Source organism: Tachyglossus aculeatus, chromosome 1 (genome assembly GCF_015852505.1).
Source record: "Tachyglossus aculeatus isolate mTacAcu1 chromosome 1, mTacAcu1.pri, whole genome shotgun sequence".
Classification (NCBI taxonomy): domain Eukaryota; kingdom Metazoa; phylum Chordata; class Mammalia; order Monotremata; family Tachyglossidae; genus Tachyglossus; species Tachyglossus aculeatus.
Window position 1 is genome coordinate 29,481,934 of NC_052066.1, and position 18,784 is coordinate 29,500,717.

Consider the following 18,784-nt stretch of genomic DNA (forward strand, 5'->3'; position numbering starts at 1 on the left):
GCGCTTGGGAAGTACAAATTGGCAACATCTAGAGACAGTCCCTACCCAACAGTGGGCTCACAGTCTGAAAGGGGGAGACAGAGGACAAAACCAAACGTACTAACAAAATGAAATAAATAGAATAGATGTGTACAAGTAAAATAAATCAATAAATAGAGTAATAAATCTGTACAAACATATATACATATATACAGGTGCTGTGGGGAAGGGAAGGAGGTAAGAAGGGGGGATGGAGAGGGGGACAAGGGGGAGAGGAAGGAAGGGGCTCAGTCTGGGAAGGCCTCTGTGCCTCAGTTCCCTCATCTGTAAAATGGGGATTGAGACTGTGAGCCCCCCGAGGGACAACCTGATCACCTTGTATCCTCCCCAGCACTTAGAACAGTGCTTTGCACATAGTAAGTGCTTAATAAATGCCATTATAAAAAAAAAAAAAATCCCAGCTCTACCAATTGTCAGTTGTGTGACATTGTCAGTTGTGTGACTTTGGGCAAGTCCATTCATTCAGTCATATTTATTGAGCGCTTACTGCGTGCAGGGCACTGTGCTAAGCGCTTGGGAAGCGCAAGTTGGCAACATACAGAGACGGCCCCTACCCAACAGTGGGCTCACAGACTTCTCTGGGCCTCAGTTCCCTCATCTGGAAAATGGGGATGAAGACTGTGAGCCCCTCGGGGGACAACCTGATCACCTTGTAACCTCCCCAGCGCTTAGAACAGTGCTTTTATCATCATCAATCGTATTTATTGAGCGCTTACTGTGTGCAGAGCACTGTACTAAGCGCTTGGGAAGTACAAATTGGCAACATAGACTGTGAGCCCACTGTTGGGTAGGGACTGTCTCTATATGTTGCCAACTTGGACTTCCCAAGCACTTAGTACAGTACTCTGCACACAGTAAGCGCTCAATAAATACGATTGATTGATTGATTCTTTGCACATAGTAAGTGCTTAATAATGCCATCATTATTATTATTATTATTATTATCATTACTAAGCACTTGGAAAGTGCAATTCGGCAACAGATAGAGACAATCCCTACCCAACAGCGGGCTCACGGTCCACTTAGTTCCCGAGCCGTAGCCAAAGTGGTTCAGCAGGTTGGCGCAAACTTGTCTGTGTGAACTGAGAGTCACTTGGCCAAAGCCCCATAAGAACCAGCGGTAATAATAATAATAATAATAATAATGGCATTTATTAAGCGCTTACTATGTGCAAAGCACTGTTCTAAGCACTGAGGAGGTTACAAGGTGATCAGGTTGTCCCACGTGGGGCTCACAGTCTTCATCCCCATTTTCCAGGTGAGGGAACTGAGGCCCAGAGAAGTGAAGTGACTTGCCCAAAGTCACCCAGCTGACAGTTGGCAGAGCCAGGATTTGAACCCATGGCTTCTGACTCCAAAGCCCAGGCTCCTTCCACCGAGCCACTCTGCTTCTCTATTTATCGAGGCGCTGACCGTGGCAGAGCGCTGTACTGAGTGCTTGGGAGAGCACAGTAGACAGAGTTGGCAATCAATCAATCAATCAATCAATCGTATTTATTGAGTGCTTACTGTGTGCAGAGCACTGTACTACGTCCCTGCCCGCAACGAGCTTGCAGCCTCGAGAGGGTCCCCGCGGGTTGCCCTAGAAGGGAATAATAATAATAATAATGTTGGTATTAAGCACTGGGGTAGATACAAGCTATTCAGGTTGTCCCCCATAGGGCTCACAGTCTTCATCCCCATTTTACAGATGAGCGGAACTGAGGCACAGAGAAGTAAAGTGACTCACCCAGGGTCACACAGCTGACAAGCGGCGGAGCCGGGATTTGAACCCACGACCTCTGACTCCCAAGCCCGGGCTCTTTCCACTGAGCCACGCTGCTTCTCTGCCAGATGTGTGACTTTGGGCAAGTCACTTGGCTTCATTCATTCACTCATTCAATAGTATTTATTGAGCGCTTACTGTGTGCAGAGCACTGGACTAATAGCAATAATAATAATAACGATGGCATTTATTAAGCGCTTACTATGTGCAAAGCACTGTTCTGAGCGCTGGGGAGGTTACAAGGTGATCAGGTTGTCCCACGGGGGGGCTCACAGTCTTCATCCCCATTTTACAGAAGTCGGCGACATAGAGAGACGGTCCCTACCCAACAACGGGCTCACGGTCTAGAAGGGGGAGACGGACGACAAAACAAAACGTGTGGACAGGTGTCAAGTCGTCAGAATAAATAGAATTAAAGCTAAATGCACATCATTAACAAAATAAGTTAATAAGGGATCTGAAATCTCATCGCTTCTCAGTTACCTCATCTGAAAATGGGGACTATGTGAGCCCCCCGTGGGACAACCCAATGACCCTGTATCTCCCCCAGCGCTTAGAGCAGTGCTTGGCACATAGTAAGCGCTTAACAAATAACCGTTATTATGATTATTTGTAGCAACACCTCACGCCCCGCTTCCCTGCACTCTTCCTGCGCAAAAGGAGCCGTGATCGATTCCTGAGCGGGAAAAACTGGGTGGGGGTCCCACTTTTCCATCACGGTCGTGCAGCCCACCTCACTCCCTGCTTCCCTGCACGTTCTGGCCCATTAGGAGCCGTAATTCATTCATTCAATCATATTTATTGAGCGCTTCCTGTGTGTAGAGCACTGTACTAAGCACTTGGGAAGTACAAGTTGGCAACATATAGAGACGGTCACTACCCAACAGTGGGCTCACAGTCTAGAAGGGGGAGACAGACAACAAAACAATCAATCAATTGTATTTGTTGAGCGCTTACTGTGTGCAGAGCACTGTACTAAGCACTTGGGAAGTCCAAATTGGCAACAATATAGAGACGGTCCCTACCCAACAATGGGCTCACAGTCTAGAAGGGGGAGACAGAGAACAATCAATTAATCAATCAATCGTATTTATTGAGCGCTTACTGTGTGCAGAGCACTGGACTAAGCGCTTGGGAAGTCCAAGTTGGCAACATATAGAGACGGTCCCTACCCAACAGCGGGCTCACAGTCTAGAAGGGGGAGACAGAAAGCAAAACAATCAATCAATTGTATTTTTTGAGCACTTACTGTGTGCAGAGCACTGTACTAAGCGCTTGGGAAGTCCAAGTTGGCAACATATAGAGACAGTCCCTACCCAACAGTGGGCTCACAGTCTAGAAGGGGGAGACAGAGAACAATCAATCAATCAATCAATCATATTTATTGAGCGCTTACTGTGTGCAGAGCACTGGACTAAGCGCTTGGGAAGTCCAAGTTGGCAACATATAGAGACGGTCCCTACCCAACAGCGGGCTCACAGTCTAGAAGGGGGAGACAGAGAACAAAACAAAACATATTAACCAAATAAAATAAGTAGAATAAATATGTACAAGTAAAATAAATACATTTTTATCTATGTGTGACTCTGCTCTAAACATCCGTGGGTTAAATCGACCTAGAAGAAGGGGGAGACAGAGAACAAAACAAAACATACTAACCAAATAAAATAAGTAGAATAAATATGTACAAGTAAAATAAATACATTTTTATTTATGTGTGACCCTGCTCTAAACATCCGTGGGTTAAATCGACCTAGAAGAAGGGGGAGACAGAGAACAAAACAAAACATATTAACCAAATAAAATAAGTAGAGTAAATATGTACAAGTAAAATATATAAATTTTTATTTATGTGTGACTGCTCTAAACATCCGTGGGTTAAATAGACCTAGAAGAAGGGGGAGACAGAGAACAAAACATATTAACCAAATAAAATAAGTAAAATAAATATGTACAAGTAAAATAAATAAATTTTTATTTATGTGGGACTCTGCTCTAAACATCTGTGGGTTAAATAGACCTAGAAGAAGGCGGAGACAGAGAACAAAACAAAACATATTAACCAAATAAAATAAGTAGAATAAATATGTACAAGTAAAATAAATAAATTTTTATCTACGTGTGACTCTGCTCTAAACATCTGTGGGTTAAATCGACCTAGAAGAAGGGGGAGACAGAGAACAAAACAAAACATATTAACCAAATAAAAGAAGTAGAATAAATATGTACAAGTAAAATAAATACATTTTTATTTACGTGTGACCCTGCTCTAAACATCCGTGGGTTAAATCAACCTAGAAGAAGGGGGAGACAGAGAACAAAACAAAACATATTAACCAAATAAAATAAGTAGAGTAAATATGTACAAGTAAAATATATAAATTTTTATTTATGTGTGACTGCTCTAAACATCCGTGGGTTAAATAGACCTAGAAGAAGGGGGAGACAGAGAACAAAACATATTAACCAAATAAAATAAGTAAAATAAATATGTACAAGTAAAATAAATAAATTTTTATTTATGTGGGACTCTGCTCTAAACATCTGTGGGTTAAATAGACCTAGAAGAAGGGGGATACAGAGAACAAAACAAAACATATTGACCAAATAAAATAAGTAAAATAAATATGTACAAGTAAAATAAATAAATTTTTATCTATGTGTGACTCTGCTCTAAACATCCATGGATTAAATAGACCTAGAAGCACGATCCACTTTCCGATAACAGAGAACATCATTGGGCCGACATTTCCCCAAACGCTGAAGGATTCCCACACCAAGGAGGGGTAGGTTTATGTGTCCTGGACGACAGCCCTTTCATCCCAAAGGACAAGAATAATCATAATAATAATTGTATTTGTTAAGCGCTTGCTCAGTGCCAGGCGCAGTACTAAGCATTGACGGGTGGAGAACCCACAGATGATGATGTCGGTATTTGTTAAGCGCTTCCTATGTGCCAAGCACTGTTCTAAGTGCTGGGGTAGGTACAAGGTCATCAGGTTGTCCCACGTGGGGCTCACAGTCTTCACCCCCCATTTTACAGATGAGGGAACCGAGGCCCAGAGAAGTGAAGTGACTGGCCCAAGGTCACACAGCTGACAAGCAGCGGAGCCGGGATTGGAACCCATGACCTCTGACTGCCAAGCCCGGGCTCTTTCTGTTAAGCCACGCTGCTTCTCAAATGGGGTTAGACACAGATCCTGTCCCACATGGAGATCACAGTCTTAATCCCCATTTTCAGATGAGGGAACTGAGGCCCAGAGAAGTGAAGTGACTTGCCCAAAGTCACACAGCTGACAAGCGGCGGAGCCGGGATTAGAACCCATGACCTCTGACTGCCAAGCCCGGGCTCTTTCCGTTAAGCCACACTGCTTCTCAAATGGGGTTAGACACAGACCCTGTCCCACATGGGGCTCATAGTCTTAATCCCCATTTTCCAGATGAAGTGACTGAGGCCCGGAGAAGTGAAGTGACTTGCCCAAGGTCACACAGCTGGCAAGCGGTGGAGCCAGGATTAGAACCCATGACCTCTGACTCCAAAGCCCGGGCTCTTTCCGTTAAGCCACGCTGCTTCTCAAATGGGGTTGGACACAGACCCTGTCCCACATGGGGCTCACAGTCTTAACCCCCATTTTCCAGATGAGGGAACTGAGGCCCAGAGAAGTGAAGTGACTGGCCCAAGGTCACACAGCTGACAAGCGGCGGAACGGGGATTAGAACCCATGACCTCTGACTGCCAAGCCCGGGCTCTTTCCATTAAGCCACGCTGCTTCTCAGATGGGGTTGGACACAGACCCTGTCCCACACGGGGCTCACAGTCTTAATCCCCATTTTCCAGATGAGGGAACTGAGGCCCAGAGAAGTGAAGTGACTGGCCCAAGGTCACACAGCTGACAAGCGGCGGAACGGGGATTAGAACCCATGACCTCTGACTGCCAATCCCGGGCTCTTTCCATTAAGCAACGCTGCTTCTCAAATGGGGTTGGACACTGACCCTGTCCCACATGGGGCTCACAGTCTTAACCCCCATTTTCCAGATGAGGGAACTGAGGCCCAGAGAAGTGAAGTGACTGGCCCAAGGTCACACAGCTGACAAGCGGCGGAGCCGGGATTAGAACCCGTGACCTTCTGACTTGCCCCTCTGCCGGCCCCGGAGCCCGAGACTCAGCGTAAGACAGTCAGCACCATCCCCTCTTACACAGAATCCAGGAAGTCCTTGAACTTTTGATAATAATAATAATAATAATAAAAATAATAATGATAGCATTTGATAAGCACTTACTATGTGCCAAGCGCTCTTCTAAGCACTGGGGGAGATACAAGGTAATCAGCTTGTCCCACGTGGGGCTCACAGTCTTCATCCCCATTTTCCAGATGAGGGAACTGAGGCCCAGAGAAGTGAAGTGACCGGCCCAAAGTCACACAGCAGACAAGGGGTGGAGCCGGGATTAGAACCCACAACCTCGGACTCCCAAACCCGGGCTCTTTCCACTAAGCCACGCTGATTGGTGCCCCAGTACCGCATTTCAGGTGGAAGCGTTGGCGGCCGGAACCTACTTCTCCATGGGAATAATGGTGGAGAAGCAGCGTGGCTCAGTGGAAAGAGCCCGGGCTTTGGAGTCCGAAGTCAGGGGTTCGAATCCCGCCTCCGCCAGTTGTCAGCTGTGTGACTTTGGGCCAGTCACTTCACTCCTCTGGGCCTCAGTGACCTCATCTGGAAAATGGGGATTAATTTCAATTCAATTCAATCGTATTTATTGAGCACTTACTGTGGGCAGAGCACTGTACTAAGTGCTTGGGAAGTCAAGTTGGCAACGTATAGAGACGGTCCCTACGCAACAGCGGGCTCACAGTCTAGAAGGGGGAGACAGACAACAAAACATATTAACAAAACAAAATAGATAGAATAACCCTACGCAACAGCGGGCTCACAGTCTAGAAGGGGGAGACAGAGAACAAAACAAAACATATTGACCAAATAAAATAGAATAAATATGTACAAATAAAATAAATAAATAGAGTAATAAATAAATAGAGTAATAGATGAAGACTATTAGTATTACTAATTACTATTAGTGCTTAGTAATAGATTAAGACTGAGCCCCCCGTGGGACAACCTGATCGCCTTGTAATAATAATAATAATAATAATGACATTTATTAAGCGCTTACTATGTGCAAGGCACTGTTCTAAGCGCTGGGGAGGATACAAGGTGATCAGGTTGTCCCACGGGGGGGCTCACAGTCTTAATCCCTATTTTCCAGATGAGGTAACTGAGGCCCAGAGAAGTTAAGTGACTTGCCCAAAGTCACACAGCCGACAAGTGGCAGAGCCGGGATTAGAACCCATGACCTCTGACTCCAAAGCCCGGGCTCTTTCCACTGAGCCACGCTGCTTCCCCTTGTAACCTCCCCAGCACTTAGAACAGTGCTATGCACATAGTAAGCGCTTAATAAATGCCATTATTATTATTATTATTATCATTATAAATGGAGGATTTGGACCTGACCCAGATGGGATACACTGATTTTTTTTCACCAGAACTGTATAACCCATCCCTTACAGATGAGTAATAGAGCGACGTTAATGTATTTATATTGGGTCGGACAAAAGCTCCACGGGAGGGTAAGATCTCCCAATTTTATTGAAACGATTGGGACTCTTCAGTCTAAAAGGATGAATCAGTCAATCAGTGGTATTTATTGAGTGCTCACTATGTGCAGAGCACTGTTCTAAGTGTTGGGAGAGTACAATATGAGAATAAACGGACATAATGAGCTTCCAGTCCATAAATCCCTATTTCCTCCTGGGTCCTGTGTGCCCCTGTTCCCCCATTCATTCATTCATTCATTCATTCATTCAATCGTATTTATTGAGCGCTTACTGTGTGCAGAGCACTGTACTAAGCGCTTGGGAAGTCCAAGTTGGCAACATATAGAGACGGTCCCTACCCAACAACGGGCTCACAGTCTAGAAGGGGAGGGGGGCCCAGAATGATTATCATCAGGTGACTAGTAAAGTTCTTTTTTAGCAGTATTTGTTAAGCTCTTACTATGCGCCAGGCACTGTACTAAGCGCTAAAGTTAAACAACGTAGCGTTGGGACCATAAAGGCCCTTCAGCTTCATTTGGGGAAGCAGCATGGTGGGGAAGCAGCGTGGCTCAGTGGAAAGAGCACAGGCTTTGGAGTCCGAGGTCAGGGGTTCAAATCCCGGCACCCTCAATTGTCAGCTGTGTGACTTTGGGCAAGTCACTTGACTTCTCTGGGCCTCAGTTACCTCATCTGTAAAGTGGGGATTAAGAGAGTGTGAGCCCCCCGTGGGACAACCTGATCACCTTGTAACCTCCCCAGTGCTTAGAACAGTGCTTTGCACATAGTAAGTGCTTAATAAATGCTATTATTATTATTGTTATTATTATTATTATTATTATTATTATTATTATTTGGACAATTTTAAAGCAAGGACTTTCTGCAGCAAGGTAAAACACCACACCTGCAAGCTCACTCTTGCCTTAAACCGCCTGTCCCGTAGTGACGCCACGGACACATCTCTCCCAGAACGCCCCGCTCTCCGTCTGCAATCATTCCGCTAGTGGATCCAGAGAGTTTTCTTGGTAAAAATAAGGAATATAATAATAACAATGATAATAGTAATAATGGTATTTATTAAGCACTTACTATGTGCAAAGCACTGTTCTAAGCACTGGGGAGATTACAAGGAGATCACGTTGTCCCACTGGAGGCTCACAGTCTTCATCCCCATTTTTCAGATGAGGGAGCTGAGGCCCAGAGAAGTGAAGTGACTCGCCCAAAGTCACCCAGCTGTCAATGGGCAGAGCCGGGATTCGAACCCACGCCCCCTGACTCCAAAGCCCATGCTCTTTCCACTGAGCCACGCTGCTTGTCTATTAAGCATTTAGCAAATATCAAAACGATTATTATTAAGGGTATTTAGTAAGCATCTACTGCGCGCCAAGCCCCGATCTAGTGGTGGGGGAAAAAATACAGGATTTGAGAATCAGTCACGGTCCCTGGGTCCCAAGGGATCGACAACCTAAGAATTAATAATAATAATAATGATGGCATTTGTGAAGCGCTTACTATGTGCCAAGCACCGTTCTAAGCGCTGGGGGAGATACAAGGTGATCAGGTTGTCCCAGTGGGGGCTCACAGTCTTCATCCCCATTTTACAGATGAGGGAGCTGAGGCCCAGAGAAGTGAAGTGACTCACCCAAAGTCACACAGCTGACCATGGGCAGAGCCGCGATTCGAACCTATGACCCCTGACTCCAAAGCCCATGCTCTTTCCACTGAGCCATGCTGCTTCTCTAGTAAGCGTTTAACAAATATCAAAACGATTATTATTAAGGGTATTTAGTGAGCACCTACTGCGCGCAAAGCCCCGATCTGGTGGTGGGGGAAAAAAATACAGGATTTGAGAATCAGTCACGGTCCCTGGGTCCCAATGGATTGACGACCTAAGAATTAAGAATAATAATGATGGCATTTGTGAAGCGCTTACTATGTGCCAAGCACGGTTCTAAGCGCTGGGGGAGATACAAGGAGATCAGGTTGTTCCACTGGGGTCTCACAGTCTTCATCCCCATTTTACAGATGAGGGAGCTGAGGCCCAGAGAAGTGAAGTGACTCGCTCAAAGTCACACAGCTGACAATTGGCAGAGCCAATATCAAATATCAAAACGATTATTATTAAGGGTATTTAGTAAGCATCTACTGCGCGCAAAGCCCCAATCTGGTGGTGGGGGAAAAAAATACAGGATTTGAGAATCAGTCACAGTCCCTGGGTCCCAAGGGATGGATGACCTAAGAATTAATAATAATAATAATGATGGCATTTGTGAAGCGTTTACTATGTGCCAAGCACCATTCTAAGCACTGGGGGAGATACAAGGTGATCAGGTTGTCCCACTGCGGGCTCACAGTCTTCATCCCCATTTTACAGATGAGGGAGCTGAGGCCCAGAGAAGTGAAGTGACTCGCCCAAAGTCACCCAGCTGTCAGTGGGCAGAGCCGGAATTCGAACCCATGCCCCCTGACTCCAAAGCCCATGCTCTTTCCACTGAGCCACGCTGCTTGTCTATTAAGCATTTAGCAAATATCAAAACGATTATTATTAAGGGTATTTAGTAAGCATCTACTGCACACAAAGCCCCGATCTAGTGGTGGGTGGAAAAAAATACAGGATTTGAGAATCAGACACGGTCCCTGGGTCCCCATGGATCGACGACATAAGAATTAATAATAATAATGATGGCATTTGTGAAGTGTTTACTATGTGCCAAGCACCGTTCTAACCGCTGGGGAGGTTACAAGATGACCAGGTTGTCCCACTGGGGGCTCACAGTCTTCATCCCCATTTTACAGATGAGGGAGCTGAGGCCCAGAGATGTGAAGTGACTCGCCCAAAGTCACCCAGCTGACAATGGGCAGAGCCGGGATTCGAACCCACGACCCCTAACTCCAAAGCCCGGGCTCTTTCCTCTGAGCCATGCTGCTTGTCTATTAAGCGTTTAACAAATATCAAAATGATTATTATTAAGGGTATTTAGTAAGCATCTACTGCGCGCAAAGCCCCAATCTAGTGGTGGGGGAACAAAAATACAGGATTTGAGAATCAATCAATCAATCAATCGTATTTATTGAGCGCTTACTGTGTGCAGAGCACTGGACTAAGCGCTTGGGAAGTCCAAGTTGGCAACATCTAGAGACGGTCCCTACCCAACAGTGGGCTCACGGTCTAGAAGGGGGACACGGCCAGACACGGTCCCTGGGTCCCAAGGGATCGATGACCTAAGGAGCCCACTGTTGGGTAGGGACTGTCTCTATATGTTGCCAACTTGTAATAATAATAATAATAATAATAATGATAGCATTTATTAAGCGCTTACTATGTGCAAAGCACTGTTCTAAGCGCTGGGGAGGTTAACAAGGTGATCAGGTTGTCCCTCGGGGGGCTCACAGTCTTCATCCCCATTTTACAGATGAGGTAACTGAGGCCCAGAGAAGTGACTTGCCCGAAGGTAATCAGGTTGGACGCAGTCCCTGTCCCACATGGGGCTCACGGTCTTAAATCCCCATTGTACAGATGAGGTAAACGAGGCACGGAGAAGTGAAATGACTTGCTCAAGGTCACAAGCTGACAGCTCCTAGACTGTGAGCCTGTCGTCTAGATGGTGAGCCCGTTGTTGGGTAGGGACCCTCTCTCTATGTTGCCAACTTGGACTTCCCAAGCGCTTAGCACAGCGCTCTGCACACAGTAAGCGCTCAACAAATACGATTGAATGAATGAATGAAAGTGGTGGAGCCGGGATTTGAACCCAGATCCTTCCGACTCCAAGCCCAGGGCTCCTTCCACTGGAGGCCTTCCCAGACTGAGCCCCTTCCTTCCTCTCCCCCTCGTCCCCCTCTCCATCCCCCCCATCTTACCTCCTTCCCTTCCCCACAGCACCCGTATATATGTATATATGTTTGTACAGATTTATTACTCCATTTATTCATTTATTAATTTATTTTACTTGTACCTATCTATTCTATTTATTTTATTTTGTTAGTATGTTTGGTTTTGTTCTCCGTCTCCCCCTTTTAGACCGTGAGCCCACTGTTGAGTAGGGACTGTCCCTAGATGTGGCCCACTTGTACTTCCCAAGCGTTTAGTACAGTGCTCTGCACGTAGTAAGTGCTCAATAAATACGATTGATGATGATGATGATGGGCCACACTGCTTCTATACACACACACACATTTTCTGATATCCCATGTCATTCCGAGTTTCTCCCTCCCCTGACTCTCCTGCCACTTTTTCAGAAGGTGGGGTCACCGACTCAGGGCCCCAACTTCAGGAAATCCCTCTGCCCACAAGCGCGGAGTCCAGTGCTCTGCGCACAGTAAGCGCTCAATAAATACGCTTGATTGATTGATTGATTAATAATACTAATAATGATGGCATTTGTGAAGCGCTTACTATGTGCCAAGCACTGTTCTAAGTGCTGGGGGAGGTGGTTGACCAGTGCCTCCTTCCACGCGGTCAACTTGAGTCTCCCCCCTCGACTCTCGCCCAGGCCGCCGCTGCCCAGTACGGGGGAGTTTGGACTTGTAGCCGATGGCCGGCCACTCGCTGGCCACCGGCCAAGGTCATCATCAATCGTATTTATTGAGCGCTTACTGTGTGCAGAGCACTGTACTAAGCGCTTATGGGTAGGCCTCTGCTGGACTTTCCCTGCCGTAGCCGAGACCGGCAGAGGACCGGAAAATCTCCAGGTGCGACCGTGAGAAGGGCGTGGGCGCACTAAGGGAGACAATAATAATAATAATAATGGTATTTATTAAGCGCTTACTATGTGCAAAGCACTGTTCTAAGCACTGGGGAGGTGACAAGGCGATCAGGTTGTCCCCCAGGGGGCTCACAGTTTTAATCCCCATTTTACACACAGAGAAGTCACACAGCTGACAGTTGGCGGAGCCGGGATTTGAACCCATGACCTCTGACTCCAAAGCCCGGGCTCTTACCGCTGAGCCACGCTGCTTCTCTAATGTGGCTGTGATTGTGATTAATAGAGTGCTTAATATGATGTTTGGTTTTGTTGTCTGTCTCCCCCTTCTAGACTGTGAGCCCACTGTTGGGTAGGGACCATCTCTATATTTTGCCAACTTTTACTCCCCCAGCGCTTAGTACGGTGCTTTGCACACAGTAAGCACTCAATAAATACGATTGAATGAATGAATGAATAGTAATACTAATAATTGTGGTATTTATTAAGCACTTACTATAGCCAGGCACTGTAATAATACTAATAATGATAATGTTGGCCTTTGTTAAGTGCTTACTATGTGCCAAGCACTGTTCTAAGCACTGGGGGGGATACAAGGTGATCAGGTTGTCCCATGTGGGGCTCACAGTCTTCATCCCCATTTTACAGAGGTGGGAACGGAGGCCCAGAGAAGTGAAGTGACTTGCCCAAGGTCACCCAGCTGACAAGTGGGGGAGCCGGGATTTGAACCCATGACCTCTGACTCCAAAGCCTGGGCTCTTTCCACTGAGCCACGCTGCTTCTCTGGCAATACCCAGAGTGCTTGTGGCCTTGGCACACGGCCTCAGTTTCCACGCCATTAGGCCGCCATGCTCCATGTCTCCCCCTTTTAGACTGTGAGTTGGGTAGGGACTGTCTCTATATGTTGCCAACTTGTACTTCCCAAGTGCTTAGTACAGTGCTCTGCACACAGTAAGCGTTCAATAAATACGATTGATTGATTGATTGATTGATCACCCTGAATCCTTGCCATCCCCTCCCTAAAGTCCACCCCCGCGTTCTGTTCTGTGCGACCGGAGAGACAGAAGCGGTGGCCGCAAGCAGCAGGGCCTCCGGAACTTGTAGGATGCCGATAATAATAATAATAATAATAATAATAATAATAATAATAATAATAGTGATGATGATGGCACTTGTTAAGCGCTTACTATGTGCAAAGCACTGTTCTAAGTGCTGGGGCATTTACAAGGTGATCAGGTTGTCCCACGGGGGGCTCACAGTCTTAATCCCCATTTTCCAGATGAGGGAACTGAGGCATAGAGAAGTGGACTTGCCCAAAGTCACACAGCTGATAAGTGGCGGAGCCGGGATTTGAACCCATGACCTCCGACTCCAAAGACCTTGCGCTTTCCACTGAACCACGCTGTTTGGGTCTTAATAATAATAATGATGGCATTTATTAAGCGCTTACTATGTGCAAAGCACTGTTCTAAGCGCTAGGGAGGTTACAAGGTGATCAGGTTGTCCCACCTGGGGCTCACAGTCTTCATCCCCATTTTCCAGATGAGGTAACTGAGGCCCAGAGAAGTTAATAATAATAATAATAATAATAACAATGATGGCATTTATTAAGCACTTACTATGTGCAAAGCACTGTTCTAAGCGCTGGGAGGGTTACAAGGTGATCAGGTTGTCCCACGGAGGGCTCGCAGTCTTAATCCCCATTTTCCAGATGAGGGAACTGAGGCCCAGAGAAGTTAAGTCTCTGGGGGAAGCAGCATGGCTCACTGGAAAGAGCCCGGGCTTTGGAGTCAGAGGTCGTGGGTTCAAATCCCAGCTTTGCCAACTGTCAGCTGTGTGACTTTGGGCAAGTCACTGAACTTCTCTGCGCCTCAGTGACCTCATCTGTAAAATGGAGATGAAGACTGTGAGTCCTCCATGGGACAACCTGATCACCTTGTAACCTCCCCAATGCTTAGAACAGTGCTTTGTGCATAGTAAGCGCTTAATAAATGCCATCATTATTATTATTAAGTGACTTGCCCAAAGTCACACAGCTGACAATTGGCGGAGCTGGGATTTGAACCCACGACCTCTGACTCCAAAGCCCGGGCTCTTTCCACTGAGCCACGCGGCTTCTCGAATGTGGCTGTGATTGTGATTAATAGACTGTGAGCCCGTTGTTGGGTAGGGACCGTCTCTATATTTTGCCAACTTGTACTCCCCCAGCGCTTAATACAGTGCTTTGCACACAGTAAGCACTCAATAAATACGATTGAATGAATGAATGAATAATAATACTAATAATTGTGGTATTTATTAAGCGCTTACTATAGCCAGGCACTCTAATAGTACTACCAATAATAATGTTGGCATTTGTTAAGCGCTTACTATGTGCCAAGCACTGTTCTAAGCACTGGGGGGAATACAGGGTAATCAGGTTGTCCCACGTGGGGCTCACAGTCTTCATTCCCATTTTACAGATGAGGGAACGGAGGCCCAGAGAAGTGAAGTGACTTGCCCAAGGTCACCCAGCTGACAAGTGGGGGAGCCGGGATTTGAACCCATGACCTGTGACTCCAAAACCCGGGCTTGGGAGTCAGAGGGCGTGGGTTCTAATCCCGGCTCCGTCTCTTGTCAGCTGGGTGACTTTGGGCAAGTCACTTGAAGCAGCGTGGCTCAGTGGAAAGAGCCCAGGCTTTGGAGTCAGAGGGCACAGGTTCGAATCCCGGCTCCGCCACTTGTCAGCTGTGTGACCTTGGGCAAGCCACTTAACTTCTCTGTGCCTCAGTGACCTCATCTTTAAAATGGGGATGAAGACTGTGAGCCCTAAGTGGGACAACCTGATCACCTTGTATCCGCCCCAGTGCTTAGAACAGTGCTTTGCACATAGTAAGTGCTTAACAAATACCACCATTATTATTATTATAACAAATACCACCAGTATTATTGTTATTATTATTCTCTGGGCCTCAGTTACCTCATCTGTAAAATGGGGATTAAGACTGTGAGCCCCACGTGGGACAACCTGATCACCTTGTAATAATAATAATAATAATAATGATGGCATTTATGAAGCGCTTACTATGTGCCAACCACTGTTCTAAGCACTGGGGAGGTTACAAGGTGATCAGGTTGTCCCATGGGGGGCTCACAGTCTTCATCCCCATTTTCCAGATGAGGTAACTGGATCTCCCCCCATCACTTAGAACAGTGATTGGAACATAGTAAGCGCTTAACATATACTATTATTATTATTATTATTATTATTATTATTATTATTATTTGTAGCAACACCTCACGCCCTGCTTCCCTACACGCTTCTTGCCCAAAAGGAGCATTGATCAATGCCTGAGTGGGAAAAACTGGGTGGGATCTGTGTCCATGTTTTGTTTTGTTGTCTGTCTCCCCCTTCTAGACTGTGAGCCCATTGTTGGGTAGGGACTGTCTCTATATGTTACCCACTTGGACTTCCCAAGCGCTTAGTACAGTGCGCTCAATAAATACAATTGAATGAATAAAATGGGGATTAAGACTGTAAACCCCACGTGGGACAGCCTGATCACCTTGTATCTCCCCCAGCGCTTAGAACGGTGCTTGGCACGTAGTAAGCGCTTCACAAATGCCATCATTATTATTATTAATTCTTAGGGCGTCAATCCCTTCCCAAGCGCTTAGTACAGTGCCCTGCACACAGTAAGCACTCAATAAATGCAATTGAATAAATAAAATGGGGATTAAGACTGTGAGCCCCACGTGGGGCAACCTGATCACCTTGTATCTCCCGCAGCACTTGGAACAGTGCTTGGCACATAGTAAGCGCTTCAAAAATGCCATTATTATTATTATTATTATTTTATTATTATTAATTCTTAGGTCGTCGATCCGTTGGGACCCAGGGACCGTGTCTGATTCTCAAATCCTGTATTTTTTTCCCCCACCACTAGATCGGGACTTGCATGCAGAAGATGCTTACTAAATACCCTTAATAATAATCGTTTTGATATTTGTTAAACGCTTACTAGAGAAGCAGGGTGGCTCAGTGGAAAGAGCATGAGCTTTGGAGTCAGGGGTCGTGGGTTCGAATTCCAGCTTTGCCCATTGTCAGCTGGGTGACTTTGGGCGAGTTACTTCACTTCTCTGGGCCTCAGCTCCCTCATCTGTAAAATGGGGATGAAGACTGTGAGCCCCCACACTGATCTCCTTGTAACCTCCCCAGCGCTTAGAACAGTGCTTTGCACATAGTAAGCACTTAATAAATGCCATTATTATTATTATTATTATTATTATTATTATGCCAAGCACTGTATCAAGAACTGGGGTTTGAGAAGCAGCGCGGCTCAGTGGAAAGAGCCCGGGCTTGGGAGTCACAGGTCGTGGGTTCTAATCCTGGCTCCGCCGCTTGTCAGCCGTGTGACCTTGGGCGAGTCACTTCACTTCTCTGGGCCTCAGCTCCCTCATCTGTAAAATGGGGATGAAGACTGTGAGCCCCCACACTGATCTCCTTGTAACCTCCCCAGCGCTTAGAACAGTGCTTTGCACATAGTGCTTAATAAATGCCATTATTAATATTATCATTATGTCAAATACTGTATCAAGAACTGGGGTTTGAGAAGCAGCGCGGCTCAGTGGAAAGAGCCCGGGCTTGGGAGTCACAGGTCGTGGGTTCTAATCCTGACTCCGCCGCTTGTCAGCCGTGTGACCTTGGGTAAGTCACTTCGCTTCTCTGGGCCTCAGTTCCCTCATCTGCAAAATGGGGATGAATCAATCAATCGATCGTATTTATTGAGTGCTTACTGTGTGCAGAGCACTGTACTAAGCGCTTGGGAAGTACAAGTTGGGCTTGGGAAGCCGGATCTCCTTGTATCTAACCCAGGCTTGAGTCTCTGGCATTGTCTTTGATCAACATGTTTTGTTTAATTGTCTGTCTCCCCCTTCTAGACTGTGAGCCCGTTGTTGGGTGGGGACCGTCTCTATATGTTGTCGACTTGTACTTCCCAAGCGCTTAGTACAGTGCTCTGCACACAGTAAGCGCTCAATAAATATGACTGAATGAATGAATGTTGCCGACTTGTAGTTCCCAAGTGCTTAGTAAGTGCTCTGCACACAGTAAGTGCTCAATAAATATGATTGAATGAATGAATGTTGCCGACTTGTAGTTCCCAAGTGCTTAGTAAGTGCTCTGCACATAGTAAGCGCTCAATAAATATGATTGAATGAATGAATGTTGCCGACCTGTAGTTCCCAAGTGCTTAGTAGAGTGCTCTGCACACAGTAAGCACTCAATAAATATGATTGAATGAATGAATGTTACCGACTTGTAGTTCCCAAGTGCTTAGTAAGTGCTCTGCACACAGTAAGCGCTCAAGAAATACAATTGAATGAATGAATGTTGCCGACTTGTAGTTCCCAAGTGCTTAGTACAGTGCTCTGCACACAGTAAGCGCTCAATAAATACGATTGAATGAATGAATGTTGCCGACTTGTAGTTCCCAAGTGCTTAGTAGAGTGCTCTGCACACAGTAAGCACTCAGTAAATATGATTGAATGAATTAATTCACATTTTGATCATTTGATCCGACGCCTTTGACTCTTTCCCAGGCCGCTGCAGCCCAGCTGAGGTGACTCCACTTTCACCTTTCGCTCCATGGCACAGCTTGGGTAGGGACTGTCTCTATATGTTGCCAACTTGTACTTCCCAAGCGCTTAGTACAGTGCTCTGCACACAGTAAGCGCTCAATAAATACAATTGATTGATTGATTGAATCAGTGGCGTCCTCCAACTCTCCTGCCTCCGAAAGGCTTCGATTCAGACAACGATAATGGAAGAACAGGGAAGCAGCGTGTCCCAGTGGAAAGAGCCCGGGCTTTGGAGTCAGAAGTCATGGGTTCAAATCCCGTCTCCTCCACCTGTCAGTTGTGTGACTTTCGGCAAGCCACTTCACTTCTCTGGGCCTCAGTTCCCTCATCTGGAAAATGGGGATTGAGACTGTTAGCCCCACGGGGGACAACCTGATCGCTTTGTAAACTCCCCAGTGCTTAGAACAGTGCTTTGCACATAGTAAGCACTTTTAATAAATTCCATTAAAAAGAAAAAGAACCCTCAGATAGGTTGCAGATCATGGCAGAGGACGGGACGTCCTCGAGAAAGAATGTGTTCATTCATTCATTCATTCATTCATTCAATCATATTCATTGAGCGCTTACTGTGTGCAGAGCACTGTACTAAGCGCTTGGGAAGTCCAAGTTGGCAACATACAGGGGCGGTCCCTACCCAACAGTGGGCTCACAGTCTAGAAGATTTTGTGTGACTTTGTGTGACTTTGGGGAAGTCATTGGGCAACTCTCCCCCGCCCATCCCCCCCGCCTTACCTCCTTCCCCTCCCCACAGCACCTGTATATATGTATATATGTTTGTATGTATTTATTACTCTATTTATTTATTTTATTTGTACATATTTATTGTACAAATATGTACTAATATGTACAAATATTGTACAAAGCATAATGTTAATATGCTTTGTTTTGTTCTCTGTCTCCCCCTTCTAGACTGTGAGCCCACTGTTGGGTAGGGACCGTCTCTAGATGTTGCCAACTTGTACTTCCCAAGCACTTAGTACAGTGCTCTGCACACAGTAAGCACTCAATAAATACAATTGATTGATTGATATTTATTCTATTTATTTTATTTTGTTAATATGTTTTGTTTTGT